The sequence below is a fragment of the Pelobates fuscus genome, chromosome 5, assembly GCF_036172605.1.
Source record: "Pelobates fuscus isolate aPelFus1 chromosome 5, aPelFus1.pri, whole genome shotgun sequence".
Taxonomy (NCBI): Eukaryota; Metazoa; Chordata; class Amphibia; order Anura; family Pelobatidae; genus Pelobates; species Pelobates fuscus.
The window spans coordinates 375,269,864-375,285,876 of NC_086321.1; positions in this window are offsets into that span (position 1 = coordinate 375,269,864).

Here is a 16,013-nt window from a genome sequence, read left to right on the forward strand (position 1 = left end):
CATTTATGTGGATGCTACTTTGACATGGACCAACTACCTAGAGATTGTTGCAGTGGTGTTCCATGATGCCAGTGGCCATTTTCAGCACTATAATGTATCTAGCTAAAATTAAAAAAATATCCAGTAATGGTTTCGAGAAACATGACAAAGAGTTCAAAGTGTTGCCTTGGCCTACAAATTCCCCAAATCTCAACATGATTGGGTATTTGTGGGATATGCTGGAACAACAAATCCGATCCATGGAGGCCCCACCTCGCAACTGGGAGGACCTAAAAGATCTGCTGCTAATGTCTTGATGCCAGATACCATAAGATGCTTTTTCAGAGGTCTTGTTGAGTCCATGCCTTAACGCATCAGACATTTATGATATTAAGCAGGTGGTTTTAATGTTGTGGCTAATCAGTGTATGTACCCAAGAATTCTAATTGTTTGGATTTTTTTTTTTAAGTGATGTTTTTTAGTATTGTAAAAAATACAGAGATAACTTTTTTGTTGTAGCACAATAAGAACACAAAGCAAAAACTTACTAGTAGCCAAGCCAACAGCAGTGTCAAGTAGGCCAAGAGCAATGTCAAACACAGGACACACCTATTAAAGCAATCACAAAACAAAGTTAAAGTTATTTATATTCTTTAGTACCAAGATTCTGAAATTACCAAATACAGAAATATTTGTTGATCAATTCTGATAAAAAAATGTATTATCAGAGAGGATCTCTTTTATTAGTGAAAAAAGAAGAAGACAAATGTAATGTTAAAAAGAACTTTTTGCAAGTGGGGACTGTTTTCACACAGATATTCCAATATAAATATATATATATATATATATATATATATATATATATATATATATATATATATATATATATATATATATATATATATATGTATATATATATATAAACACACACACACACACACACACATATACATTCATACATACACACACACACGTGGCGGTTTTCTTAGTTAAGTACTGGTACATACAAGCGTCAGCTTAGAAAATTTTGATTTTGAGAAATTAATCAAATTTAACTAAATTGGACAAAAATATATTGCATAATTCTGCAGAGTTGAATAAAGTGAGAATTCAGTGAATTCCAAATTTAAGGTAAAAATAGTCAAAACAGAAACAACTATGGCTACTTTGTCCTTAAATGTGGAATTCACTCAAAATTCACCTTGAATTAATCCTGTTTGTCCAGCTTTGCTTGGGTCTACAATTTGCAAACCTATTATCATCGCAACATAACCCATGCTGGACACCCATCCTGTCTATCCCATGCAGGATGATGTGGACTATATACATTTTTAAAAAAGCATATGAGTATTTCAGTACTTCTTATTAAGAGCTTAGAGCAGTGGTTCATGACCTTTTTGACTGGGTTCCAAAATATATACATGGCACTAGCTAAGCAAAACATTCTTAAATTGCAATATAGTCTATAGCAAAACAAACTGAACAAGAAAAGGTAGTCATCAAATGCTTTATCAATGGGCAAGACTAGCACAGCATAAAAATGTGAATACATACTAGTCCAGGTGCAACCCCTTGAAGAATTCCCTCGGCTATGTCGAGCACCCTGGGGAGATGAAGATTATGTTTTGATTAATGGATGGAATGGAAGGGTCAAAAAATTAATTTCAGTTTAATAATATAAAACTATTGATTTGTCTGTGTAATTGTATCTGTGCTGATTTTCTTTGTATAAAAACTTGATGATTCTTAAATAAAATGTTAACATTTATGGTTTAAATCACATGACATTTTGCACCCAAAATTAGAAACAGTAATAAAAAATGCCTCCATTTTGTCTCATTTGAGTTCCTGCAAAAAAATATTGTTCTCAAGCACTCTAGAACATTTCTTACACTAGAACTCTAAAAGTCTTCTAACCCTAGCACCCAGAACATGTTTTAGCCTAGAACCCTACACCATGTTTCGCCAAAACTCTCTAGAAAATGTTTACCCTAGCACCCTCGGACATATCTTATCCAGCACACTGGAACATTTCTAGAACATTTGTTATCCTAGCACCTAAAGACATTTTTTGGCACCCTAGAAAAGGTCATCCTAGAACTAAAACATTTCTTACCACAGTGCCCATGCACATTTCTCACCCTAGCAAACAAGACTATTGCATACCCTAAAACCAAAGACTATTTCTCATTCTAGCAACCTAGACTATTTCCAGAATATTTCTTACCCCAGCTTAGTTTTTAGTACTCAAGAATATTTTTTTATTCTAGAATATTAGAAGGTTCCTTATGCTATCACCATAGAACATTCCTTATCCTAGCATCCTAAAACATTTCAATTTCTGTCACCTAAGAATGTGCCTCCTTCTAGCACCCTAGAAGGTTTATCTTCATTAAAAGTGATCCATGTATACTTACATTAAACCTTTAATGCTGATACCAGTAAAAACATTATTGCATGAGTCCACTACTAAAGATGGGACTCCGTTGACTTCTTCAATCTTGATTATTATGGTCACATTAACTTCTAAACAAGCACCCAGGAGGCCGCTTACAAGGCTAAATAAGAAATATGTTTATTTAATAAATATAAAAATAGCAATGGTGATTAATATGTTGCACAACGATTTATAGTTTTTTTTTTTTTGTTTCTTTTACCGAAGGACTACACATTTAAACATTTAAACAACATCATATGGAGGTTAATAAACAGGATAATAAAGAGGTAAATGCAAGTCAAAATAACTTTACATTTTATTAAACATTAGATTAGAGTTTTTCTTTATAGTTTATCTTTCACAAAATATGACTAAAACATTGTTAAAAGGACAACTTGCATAGAGAGCACATGCCTGTGTCTGGACAATGAAACTCTAGAACTCTGGATGTTCTGTTAAGTTGGGAATATTCTGAAATGATTTTGCTGGCTGATCTGATATATGTGTGCATAGAGACCTTAATTTAATTTGCTTGAATCAAAAATCATTCCAGAAAAAAAAACTTTTCAAATGATTTATCTAGAGAGGTTGTCATTAAAGGAACACTATTTTCAATTGCCTTACGGACGTTGGATGTGCTCACAGTTTGCATGAGGACATCCAGCATCAGCTAATTTTTTTCATATGGGGATATCCTAACAAGCGCATCAGGTCCCTGACATCAGCCAAGATGAGCTGAAGCGGAGCCTGACCAAGAACCAAGTGGCATCAGCCCTGGATGTTTTTTAACCTCTTGCTCTCTTCTAAAGAAGTCTACTCTCTCTTCCAGCTCTGCCACACTCCCACGTTGCATGATTGCTATCCCCCTGTCCTACTGTGTTTTATACCTCACCTCCTCCAGACTGTAAGCTCATTTGAACAGAGTCCTCCTCACCCCATTGTTTCTGTAAGTTTTCTTGTAATTGTGTAATTTAATGTTAAATCTCCCCCTCCTATAATATTGTAAAGTGCTACGGCGCTATATAAATACTAATAATAATAATAACCCTTTCTGTGTAGTCTGAGGGGGGGCACTCTAGTGCTAGGAATGCAACTTTGTATTCCAAGCACTTTAGCTTTCCTTTAAAGTATATGGAATTTATGTAGATAAATCAGTTGAAAAGCTTTTTTTCAAACAGACTGGAATAATTTCTGATTTAGACAAACTGAATCAAGGCCTTAATGTGAATTCAATAAAAGAACGTGGATCAGATATAATTTTTTTGGAAGAACTCCTTCCATTTTAGTTATCATGCTCTACTCTACCAGGGTTCGGAATGCCGTCCCTGAACTGGAATACATTTTCCGCTTTTCCAAGTTGTCAAAGAACAGTAGCAGTATCATACTTGCATATTGTGTGTACTGTTATCTAAAGGGATACTGTAAGTACTACAACCAGTTCATTTAATCTAATGGAATGTTGTGCTTGCTACTGTGCCTCCATTCCATGTTAAACCAAACCAATTCATACCTTCAGTGGGCACCATGGTAGGTAAAAAGTGGTCAGCAGATAATCTCAGGCAATCGCAGCCCATTGCTGCTTTGGCTAATACTTCCTCTTTAGCACAAACAGCGCAGTGGGGATGGTATTGTATAATAATAATATTATATGTAAAGTGCTGAATTGAAGGATGGTACTGGAGAACTCCAGACACTATAACCCTTTTAATGAGATGAAGCATTTACAGTGCCAATAGGGTCCCTTTAATCAGTGACTGCCATTATGTATTAACATAACTGCACATATACTGGTAACTGGCAAGCTGCCTACCTGAATCCCTCTGAAAAGGTGAAAATTAGAACTCAAGCAATATTAAAGGAAGGGGCCACACTAGCTCAGAGGTAAAAGAAACTGATCAAAAAAATGGTATCACATTTGGACATATTTTATGTTTACTACTTGTAAATGGCAGGTGGGAACTGTACTGTAGTATTAAAACAGAATAAAAGATTCATATTACTGAAAAATTGGGAAAAAAAATATTACCCGCCATCACCACTCATGCCTATCTTGCAATATAGGTCAACCTGAAAACCGAGACCTTCGTCTAATGGAGTTATTGAAATTGCAGGTAACATTAAATCAATTTTTCCAAACCTAGAAGAAAAAAAAAAAGAAGCAAGCAAACATGTAATCAAATGTAAAAAAATATTTTTTACTAATTTCCTAGACTCCTAGAGATGTTGAACATGTTAGTTATATCTGTCAATACATGCACAATTACATATTGTATTAAAAACTGTCAATGCATTGAGTTAAAATATTTCACAGCTATACTTGGACATGTTGGGGACTTGACACCGTCTGAGAGTTCAACCATTTCCGAACTCCAGTACAACTTGAAGCTAGGTGCTATCTAGAGCAAATGTTAATAGGCATCAACTAGGAGCTGTGCACAATCCAAGTCACAGTAAATCAAGTCTGTTACATACACACTAATTGCTAACTAGCACTCTTATACAGCTAGAAACTAGCATTCCTCTTTCCATCATGATCTATTATTTTTTTATTTTCATGTAATTTGTTTGCAATTTTTTGTAGTGGGTTAAAGAGACCCCTAGTGGGTGCTTTTGAGTATGCACGCTACCTAGTACAAGTAAAGTACTAAAGCTTCATTTATACATTTCTTTCAATTACCTAGATTTAAACAAATTACAAAATGTTAGTATATGTCTACTTCTTTTTTTGGAGATGCAGTGGTACCCAAAGATGTGTCCCTTCTGGGATGACTATAGATTTAAAGGAACTCTTTATGAGAAAAAAAAATACTATTTAGTAGATACACCACCAATGAAAACATGCATGCATTTAATGATGCATTTTAGTTACTTTGGAGGTATAGCTAAAACAGTTTGCAAAAGCTGCAGACCTCCTGTCTGCAGCCTTTGCAAGCTTATGCCGGGATTGCTGTTTAGAAGATGAAGCCCTCAGTTGCAGAGGAGCCCTGAAAGTAGATGGACCAGGTTCGCAGTACAAAAGGGGTCAAATGGAAAGCATAGTTGAGGATGCAAAAAAGGTCAGGATAGGCGACACAGATTCAGAAATGATGATTCAAGCAAGGGTCAAAAGCAGGATATGGCAAGTAGTCACTGAAGTAGTCACAATCAGGAGCACAGTACAACTGAGCGAGGCGTCAAGGGTTTGTGGGGTTTAAATAGGGAGTGTGGGTGGTCTGCCTATTGTAGCTCCTTCCTGGTCTCCACCTCCTGTACTTTTAAGAGGCCCTGTTTCATGCCATATGGTTTTCAAGAAGCTCTGACTCCTGTGTCGATGCGTGTGGGAAACGACTATCCCTTCCAGGATGAGAAGGGTGTCGGAGATTAAACCTTCAAAGTAGGCGGGGAACATTGATGTTAACCAGAGGTTCCCAGGACCTCTCCTCTGCACCGTATCCCTTTCAATGCATAAGATATTTGAAGTTTCCTATTCAAATGCGGGAGTCAAGAATGTCTTGTATTTCATATTCAGGTTCCCCAGCAACAATCACGGGAGCTGGAGGAGGAATAATACGACCATGAAAGGTATTTTCTTTAAAAGGTTTGAGAAGTGATAGATGGAAGGATGGATGAAAGTGGCAGTAAGTAAGTGGTAGTTACTTGAACCACGATGGGAGAGATGACCTTCTTGATACGAAATGGACCAATGTATTTAGGACCCAATTTCTTGGAAAGAGAGGTAACTTTAGATATCGGTTAGACAACCAGATAAGTTCATCAACTTGGTATGAAGGTGGGGTTCTTCTGTAACGATCTGCATACAATTTATAGAGACATTGACTATCCTGTAGTGTTTTTTGAGCACGGAGAAATCCTTGTTAGTGGTTTGACGTGAGCGGAGATACCTGGGACCGTGGATGAAATGGACAGTCCTGAAAGTGATGTAGATTGGAATCCATAATTAAGAATAAAAGGAGAAGCATGTGTGGAGTTGTGTACATTGAAGGCAAATTCTGCAGTAGTGAGATGTTCTTTCCAGTTGGATTGCAGATGTATTGTGTAACATCGCAGATATGTTTCCAATGTTTGTTTGATTTGCCCATTAGTATGAGGATGGAAGGGTGAAAGGTCCACCGAGATATTGAGGGACTGACAGACAGCACGGTGTGACTGCCCCTTTAAGATACCTGACTGGGTTTGAACTCACTGCTCCAGCATCCAGTCAGGTTCTCTGCCATGACATCCACCAGGGGGCTTCAGTTTCTGTTTGCATTTTTCTGCTTCCTGACCCCCTTGCCTGGATTAAGCAGCACTGATCCACCTGTAGCCCTTTTCCAATTAGGGTCAGCTGCACCCAATTAGCAGGCTGTAAAAGCCAGCCCTGCCTGAAACCTAGGATCTGGTCATTTTGCCTGTTTGGTGTTTCCTGACGGATCTTTGATTTGCTACTGACTGATTTTCTGGACTCTGACCTCTGCCTGATTTACCGACTTTGTTACTCCGCTGCCAGCCCTGACTTCTGCTTCTCGCCTGACCCTGCCTTTGGATTTTCGCTTAATCTGTACTGTGTTTTGGCTGCTTCCTGTGCCATCTCCTGCAACTGGGCTCCAACTCCTGGTAAACTGATCCATAAGTCCCCTGGTGACTGTTACAAAGTGTGATGTGAACTGGTTCCCTGTGTCAGAGAGGCTAGAGTCAGGGATTCCATGTAACCTAAAAATATAATCATGGAAAAGAGTGAATCAACATCTGTCTTTTTGGCAGTGGGGAGGCCCTTTACTGGGATAAAACATGAGCCATCATGTTTAAACAATCGACTGTAAACATTATGGTATCGTATCCATGGTGTTCAGGGAGATCAGTCGATTGTGATATGACTCCAGGGTCTGGAAGGAATTGGTAGAGGTTGTAATAGACATGCTGTTTTCATGGTTAGTGCTTTTGCTCTGGCACAGGTAGTAGTGGCCTACTCTTAAAGCATCCTGTTTAAGAGTAGGCCACCAGAAATATTGTTGGATGGCAAGTATGGTCTTTGGTTGTCCACTATGACCAGATACTGGAAGTATTGCAGTACGCGGAGACGAAAGGGTTCATCAACATCCTGTCATGAGACATTGGGAACCCTTCTGGAGACAGAGGCAGATTAGTATTTGCCGCAGTGGTTTTGATGTCCTTTATAATAGTAGACATGATGCCTCTTCTCTTTTTTTTTGTTTCATCTGGGGTGAACATTCTTGACAGGGCATCAGCTTTTAGATTTTTTTGACCCCGGTCGATAGGTGACGTGGAATAAAAATCTAGTGAAGAATAATGCCCAGTGGGCCTGTCGTGGGTTGAGTCGTTTTGCCGAGTGCAGGTACTCTAGGTTCTTATGATCTATGTAAACTGTGATGGGATAACTTGTACCATCCAATAGATGTATCCATTCCTCCAAAGCTCTTTTAATAGCCCATAAGTCCTAGTCACCGACGTCATAATTTGCCTCGGCTTTGATCAGTCTCTTTGAATAAAAGGTGATAGGATGAAGAGCATCTGTTTTTCCATATCTCTGAGACAGGATTGCCCCGGTGGCAGTATCAGAGGCATTGACCTAAAAAAAAAGAATGGTTTATGTTGTTCAGGTATACGTAATATGGGGGTAGTGATGAACATTTGTTTTAATTTATCGAAGGCGGTTTGTGCTTGGTGGCCCCAATACTACTTTACCTTCCTTCTTTGTAAGATGAGAGGTTGTATAATCTGCGAGAAATTGCATATAAAAATGCCTGTAAAAATTAGCGAAACCCATGAACCGTTGGACTTGCTTCTTGGTTTGCGTTCAGGCCATTAATGTGGATCCATCTCCACTTTGCCAGGTCTGATGATAAAACTAAGAGATTCAACACAGTCACAAGTTCAAAAATGCATTTTTCTATCTTGGCACATAGCTTGTGTAATCTAAGGTGTTTCACTACTTCCGACACATGGTAATGATGCGTGGATAAATCTAGAGGCAAGATGAGAATGTTGTCTAGATAGATTACCACATACTGATCGAGGAGGTCTTAAGTAAGGGTCAAAAGCAGGATACGGCAAGTAGTTACTGAAGGTCTTTACACAATCAGGAGCACAATAGAACTGAGTGAGGAGTCAAAGGTTTGTGGGGTTTACATAGGGAGAGTGGGTGGTCTGCCTACTGTAGCTCCTCCCTAGTCTCCACCTCCTGTACCTTTAAGAGGCCCTGTTTCGGCATGCACGCACCATATGATTGTCCCGAAGCTCTGCCTCCTGTGTGGTCGCATGTGGGAAGCAGCGGCCTTTGCACAAACAAATCTTTGCAACCTGTGTTGCTGTTTTTGGTAAGCTGCGGCATTCATGTGAATGGTCCACGTGGGTGGTCAGGTCGGCCGCGCTGTCTGAAGAGTCGCCCTCCGACAAGGCATCCTTGTGGAGTGAGAGGGAAATGCGGCGTGGGAGCGCACGGTAAGTGAGTGTGCGAGTGGGGGCCTGATAGCCTAATGCATTTTCCATGGCACAGACTTATAGGCAGGAACAAATGGGGTGATAAGGGAATGTGTAACAGGAGTTACACTTTTCTAGGCAGGGACTCCACAGTTTACCTACTTCACTTTCAGGGGAATGCTTAGAAGAAATTTGATTAGACCCTCTTACAGCAGAATGTTTTGCAGTTAGTATGTTTATATCCCAATTGCTGTCCGTACTAAGTGCTGACATCAGTGGAATTAAAAAACAAACAAAAAAAAACACAAACCACTTTGTATAGAACTTATGTCCCATCAAACGGAGTCAAAAGAAGCTCCTTGCCCTTGATGGATGCCAACTGATACTTTGCTATCTACTGACTCCACCTGAAAGTATGAGAGAGAGATTATGTCTCTCCCTCTCTCCCTATACACACACACATATACCTAAATCTCACTAAAATAACCAATCTCTAAGATAAGGTTTGATATGGAGATTCACCCTCAGTGCTTTTTTATTTATTAATATTTTATTGGACAAAGCATAATTAACAATGATGTATTGTAAGTCATGGGTGGAAGGTTCTTCATTGTTTATTCTAAAGATAATGAAATTTAATTTTCTAGGAATTAGGAACATGTCTGCAAATTTTATTAAAAGCAAATTATTGCAATGATTAATTATACACATTAACATGTACAATTAACTTTTGGACATAGAGTTTACCTTGAAGTCACCTTGTGTGATTGTATACTGTATTTTTGTGTCTGTACTGTTTCCTTTATGTGACCTATATTCTCATATGATTTCTATTGGAGCAATACACTGGTAAAGAATTCTCTAGAATCACTGCCTCACACTATGTATGGTCTAAAGAAGTGCTACATCAGGGCTGGACAAATTGTAGATTCCCAGATATTGAAGAACTACAATTGCTATGATGCTATCCCAGCCTTTAGAAAGACAAAGCATTATGAAATTTGCAATTCTAAAATATGTGAGGCTTTACTTTTTTTCTGCCCATGCTCTACATAATTTGGGATGTCATTGTCAAGCCCAATGTATCTTAAGGTTCTTTATTGCACATGGCGTCAGTGATACAAAAGTTTGGACCACGAGAGATGTTGTGAGGAAAGTCTTATTATACCTCATATATTGCATCAAAATATGGCTTATATTACCCTTTGAATCAGGCCTGAATCTAGCTTACAAAAAACTGTTGACTTTAAAAAAGGAAGAATATGGTTAATAAAATATTTCACTTACCCAAGTGTGTCTGTTATAGCTCCCATTACTCCACTTAGCATGTCACCCCCAAGAAGACCACCGAGCAAATCACCACCTCCAAGAACGCCACCAAGAAGTCCTCCGACTAGGCCCTCGTCACCAAGCAGTCCTCCCACTAGGCCCTCGTCACCAAGCAGTCCTCCTAGCAGGTCACCCGCAAGAAGATCACCAAGCAAATCCCCTCCAAGAACACCACCAAGCAGTCCTCCGACTAGGCCCTCGTCACCAAGCAGTCCTCCCACTAGGCCCTCGTCACCAAGCAGTCCTCCCACTAGGCCCTTGTCACCAAGCAGTCCTCCTAGCAGGTCACCCGCAAGAAGATCACCAAGCAAATCACCTCCAAGAACACCACCAAGCAGTCCTCCGACTAGGCCCTCGTCACCAAGCAGTCCTCCCACTAGGCCCTCGTCACCAAGCAGTCCTCCTAGTAGGTCACCCGCAAGAAGATCACCAAGCAAATCACCTCCAAGAACACCACCAAGCAGTCCTCCGACTAGGCCCTCGTCACCAAGCAGTCCTCCCACTAGGCCCTCGTCACCAAGCAGTCCTCCTAGCAGGTCACCCGCAAGAAGATCACCAAACAATTCATCACCTCCAAGCACGCCACCAAGAAGTCCTCCCACTAGGCCCTCGTCACCAAGCAGTCCTCCCACTAGGCCCTTGTCACCAAGCAGTCCTCCTAGCAGGTCACCCGCAAGAAGATCACCAAACAAATCATCACCTCCAAGCACGCCACCAAGAAGTCCTCCCACTAGGCCCTCGTCACCAAGCAGTCCTCCCACTAGGCCCTTGTCACCAAGCAGTCCTCCCACTAGGCCCTCGTCACCAAGCAGTCCTCCCACTAGGCCTTCGTCACCAAGCAGTCCTCCCACTAGGCCCTCGTCACCAAGCAGTCCTCCCACTAGGCCCTCGTCACCAAGCAGTCCTCCCACTAGGCCCTTGTCACCAAGCAGTCCTCCTAGCAGGTCACCCACAAGAAGATCACCAAACAAATCATCACCTCCAAGCACGCCACCAAGCAGTCCTCCCACTAGGCCCTCGTCACCAAGCAGTCCTCCCACTAGGCTGTCGTCACCAAGCAGTCCTCCCACTAGGCCCTTATCACCAAGCAGTCCTCCTAGCAGGTCACCCACAAGAAGATCACCAAACAAATCATCACCTCCAAGCACGCCATCAAGCAGTCCTCCTAGCGGGTCACCCGCAAGAAGATCACCAAACAAATCATCACCTCCAAGAACGCCACCAAGCAGTCCTCCCACTAGGCCCTCGTCACCAAGCAGTCCTCCCACAAGTTCACCGCTAAGTCCTCCCACAAGCTCACCGCTAAGTCCTCCCACAAGTTCACCGCTAAGTCCTCCCACAAGTTCACCGCTAAGTCCTCCCACAAGTTCACCGCTAAGTCCTCCGACAAGATCACCACTAAGTCCTCCAACAAGATCACCACTAAGTCCTCCGACAAGATCACCAGTAAGTCCTCCAACAAGATCACCACTAAGTCCTCCCACAAGATCATTCCCAAAAAGTCCTTCCACGAGATCACCACCAAATCCTCCCACAAGATCACCACTAAGTCCTCCCACAAGATCACCACCAAATCCTCCCACATAATCACTCCCAACAAGTTCTCCCACAAGATCACCACCAAATCCTCCTAAAAGATCACTTCCAACAAGTCCTCCCACAAAATCATCACCACCAAGTGCTCCCATAAAACCACCACCAAATCCTCCCACAAGATCAACACCAAATCCACCCACACGATCAAATCCTCCTAAAAGCCCACTACCAAGTCCTCCCACAAAATCATCACTACCAAGTCCTCCCATAAGATCACCACTAAATCCTCCCACAAGATCACCACCAAATCCTCCCACAAGATCAAATCCTCCTAAAAGACCACTACCAAGTCCTCCCACATAATCACTCCCAACAAGTCCTCCCACAAAATCATCACCACCAAGTCCTCCCATAAGACCACCACCAAATCCTCCCATAAGATCACCACCAAATCCTCCCACAAGATCACCACCAAATCCTCTCACAAGATCACCACCAAGTCCTCCCACAAGATCAAATCCTCCTAAAAGACCACCACCAAGTCCTCCCACAAAATCATCACCACCAAGTCCTCCCATAAGATCACCACCAAATCCTCCCACAGGATCACCACCAAGTCCTCCCACAAGATCAAATCCTCCTAAAAGACCACTACCAAGTCTTCCCACATAATCACTCCCAGCAAGTCCTCCCACAAAATCATCACCACCAAGTCCTCCCACAAGATCACCACCAAATCCTCCCACAAGATCACCACCAAGTCCTCCTAAAAGACCACTACCAAGTCCTCCTAAAAGACCACTACCAAGTCCTCCCACAAAATCATCACCACCAAATCCTCCCATAAGATCACCACCAAGTCCTCCCATAAGATCACCACCAAGTCCTCCCATAAGATCACCACCAAATACTCCCATAAGATCACCACCAAATCCTCCCACAAGATCACCACCAAATCCTCCCACAAGATCACCACCAAATCCTCCCACAAGATCAAATCCTCCTAAAAGACCACCACCAAGTCCTCCCACAAAATCATCACCACCAAGTCCTCCCATAAGACCACCACCACCAAGTCCTCCCGCAAGACCACCACCACCAAGTCCTCCCGCAAGACCACCGCCACCAAGTCCTCCCGCAAGACCACCACCAACAAGTCCTCCCGCAAGACCACCACCAACAAGTCCTCCCGCAAGACCACCACCAACAAGTCCTCCCGCAAGACCACCACCAACAAGTCCTCCCGCAAGATCACCACCAACAAGTCCTCCCGCAAGATCACCACCAACAAGTCCTCCCGCAAGATCACCACCAACAAGTCCTCCTGCAAGACCAGTGCCACCTAGGATACCCTTACTTCCTCCACCAATACCTCCGAGCAATCCACCTTTTTTATTTCCTTCTCCTTTTTTACCACTGCTTTCTACCTCTGATTTCTGTTTCTTATTTCCACCCAAGATATTTCCTAGACCACCTTTTTTGTCTTTCCCCTGTAGGCCCTTACTGTTGTCAGCAGCATTAACACCACCTTTCATATTAAAATTATCATCTTTGCTATAATCAAATGAGTCCCAATTGAAACCTGATCCACTTCCGGACACCATTTTCCCCCCTTCATACATATCCCAATTTGAATTGGAACTAATTTTTCCATTCTGATCTCCATATGTAATCCAGCCAGAACTAGGTTCCCCTTTCATGCCATTAAAGTTATCTCTTCCTGAGCTATACATTTCCCGACGACTAGTGGAAGGTTGACTGCCAGCAAATGCACCATCAAACATCTCCGCATCTCCTTCAGTCACAGTCCACGAGTATTGTGTTTCAACAGGGCTCATTGCTTCAGAACTATATGATGTCCATGTAAAACCAGGCTGGTCTTTCATGCTGTCTGCAAAGTCCCATGAAGAACTACTCCCAGATTTCATCAAACCAGATTTTGATGATCCTCCAAATGTTTTGCTGAATTTGTCCGGTTCTGATTCATAAATGGTTGCCAAAAAAGAAAGAAAACAAAACAAATCAAAAATAATGTTTCCAATATTTATATGGTACAATGTTATCTATGAAATTTTGCTTTACATGTTAACCGCAATGCTTAGTTTAAATAGAACGTCAGGTTCTCACTGGAAATGGCATTACTGAATATTACATTGAGTATATAGAATAACAGGTGCAGATTTAATTTTCTATAGAGTTAAATATGTATCATGATAAAATTAAATATAGACACAGTATTTACAGCCTGAGAGAAATCAGGCAAAAAATACAAAAATGGGTTACAGGGGTACAAACAGGGCTTAACCCTAAACTATACAAAGGATACAAAATTCAAGGAGATGAGGGAGAAAGTTTCCTAAAAAGAAAATAATCCAGGTAGCTGGTTATCATTTTATACGCTATATTTAGGCAGGGATTCTAATTTTTTTGCCGGCTGAATCTCTGCTCTTTACTTTATACAGTCTACATGGAGCAATAAGAATCCTTATTTTTCCTACCCTTTTTTTCCACTAAACTTACTCCTCTCTGTCCTTTAGATTTATTCACAGTTTGTGATACTTATAGGGCTAGTTAAACTCGAGCAGGTTTATTAGGGTACAGGATTTTGATTTATACCATAGGATCTGGTTTTATCAGGGGATCTTTGGGTTCTTATATGTTTTTGATTCCATTCATTTGGATGAATTTATATATATTTCAGCTTTTTTCCTACTTATGATAAGTTGATTTTTTTTTGCCACTTATGTTGCTATTTTGTAGCCACTCTGCTATTTTGAGTGATTTATCAACTTTATTTTCAACTTTATTACAATTTAGTTACGTTTAATAAAGCTGGAGTGTATATCTCTTTCTGCGTTTCTTCCACATTGACTGTTTGAACAGTATAATGTATGCTAGGCATTTAGTGCTGATTTGAACTTATTACCAATAAAACTTTATTATTTTTTCTGTGTTGTTTGCACCTTGTCTGTGATACATTTTTACAAGGTCTATATATAGTGCTCTATTGGGGTATTGGTATTGATGGGATTTACTTTCTGTTTAGGAAAGTTTCTCCCTCATCTCCTTGAATTTTATTTATCATGATAATTCAGAAACTTATGTGAAACGTTTTATCCCTTATATGCATTCTGAAAATGCACAGTATTTTAAGAGATACTCTATGCGCCAAAAATTATTTTGGCAATCATTATGAATTTATATTATTTTTAAACCTTTGCCCCTCTAATTTAAGACTATGTCCTCTTGTTGTGGTAGGTGTTTTTTTAAAAAAAAGAAGAAACTACCACAACAAGAGGACATAGTCTTAAATTAGAGGGGCAAAGGTTTAAAAATAATATCAGGACGTATTACTTTAGTGAGAGGGTAGTGGATGCATGGAATAGCCTTCCAGCTGAAGTGGTAGAGGTTAACACAGTAAAGGAGTTTAAGCATGCCTGGGATAGGCATAAGGCTTTCCTAACTATAAGATAAGGCCAGGGACTAATGAAAGTATTTAGAAAATTGGGCAGACTAGATGGGCCGATTGGTTCTTATCTGCCGTCACATTCTATGTTTCTAAAAACAACATTAGGCTAATGGTGTATAGATCATTCCCATGCAGTCTCACTGCTGAATTTTCTGTTATTGAAGAGTTAAAGAGACGTTATAGACACCCAGATGACTTCATGTCTTTAAAGTGTCCTGGTTCTCTTAACCTTACAATGTAAAAAATGCAGTTTTTCAAAAAGTGAAATGTTTCTATTAAAGGGTCAAGACTGCCTCTACTGACTGTCTACCAGACAGCCACTAGAGGCATTTGCTGGAAGTTCACAGAGTTTGACTCCATGAAACGATGCTGGACGTCCTTATGCTTTGCAAGAGCACATCCAGTGACTTCAAAAAATTGAGGCGATGCTTTCATATGGGGAAGGCCACGTGTGTGCATTAAGTTCATCCAATGGCTGACATCAGCAGAGGAGGAATGTGACCAGGGCCGGCATTAGGGGTGAGCAAGCTGTGCGGTCGCCCAGGGTGCTATGGAGCAGGGGGCGCCATGTGGCCGACACAGCACACACATGGCCGGGTAAGTGCAGGGGAAGGTAAAGGAAGTCCCCGGGTGGAGGATTCATTATTTCCCACTGGGGACTATGCAAGTAAAGGGGTGGGGCTTGCCAAACGACAGGGGTGGATCTTACCGCATGGAGGAGGTGGGGCTAAAAGGCAGCCAGGGCGGAGCTTGCAGCTCACTGAAGCTCCAGGTACTTGCTGCAAAGAAAAGAATCCCTGCTTCCACTCCTCCTTTCCAGCCTTAAGGGAAAGAGGTAATTGTGTG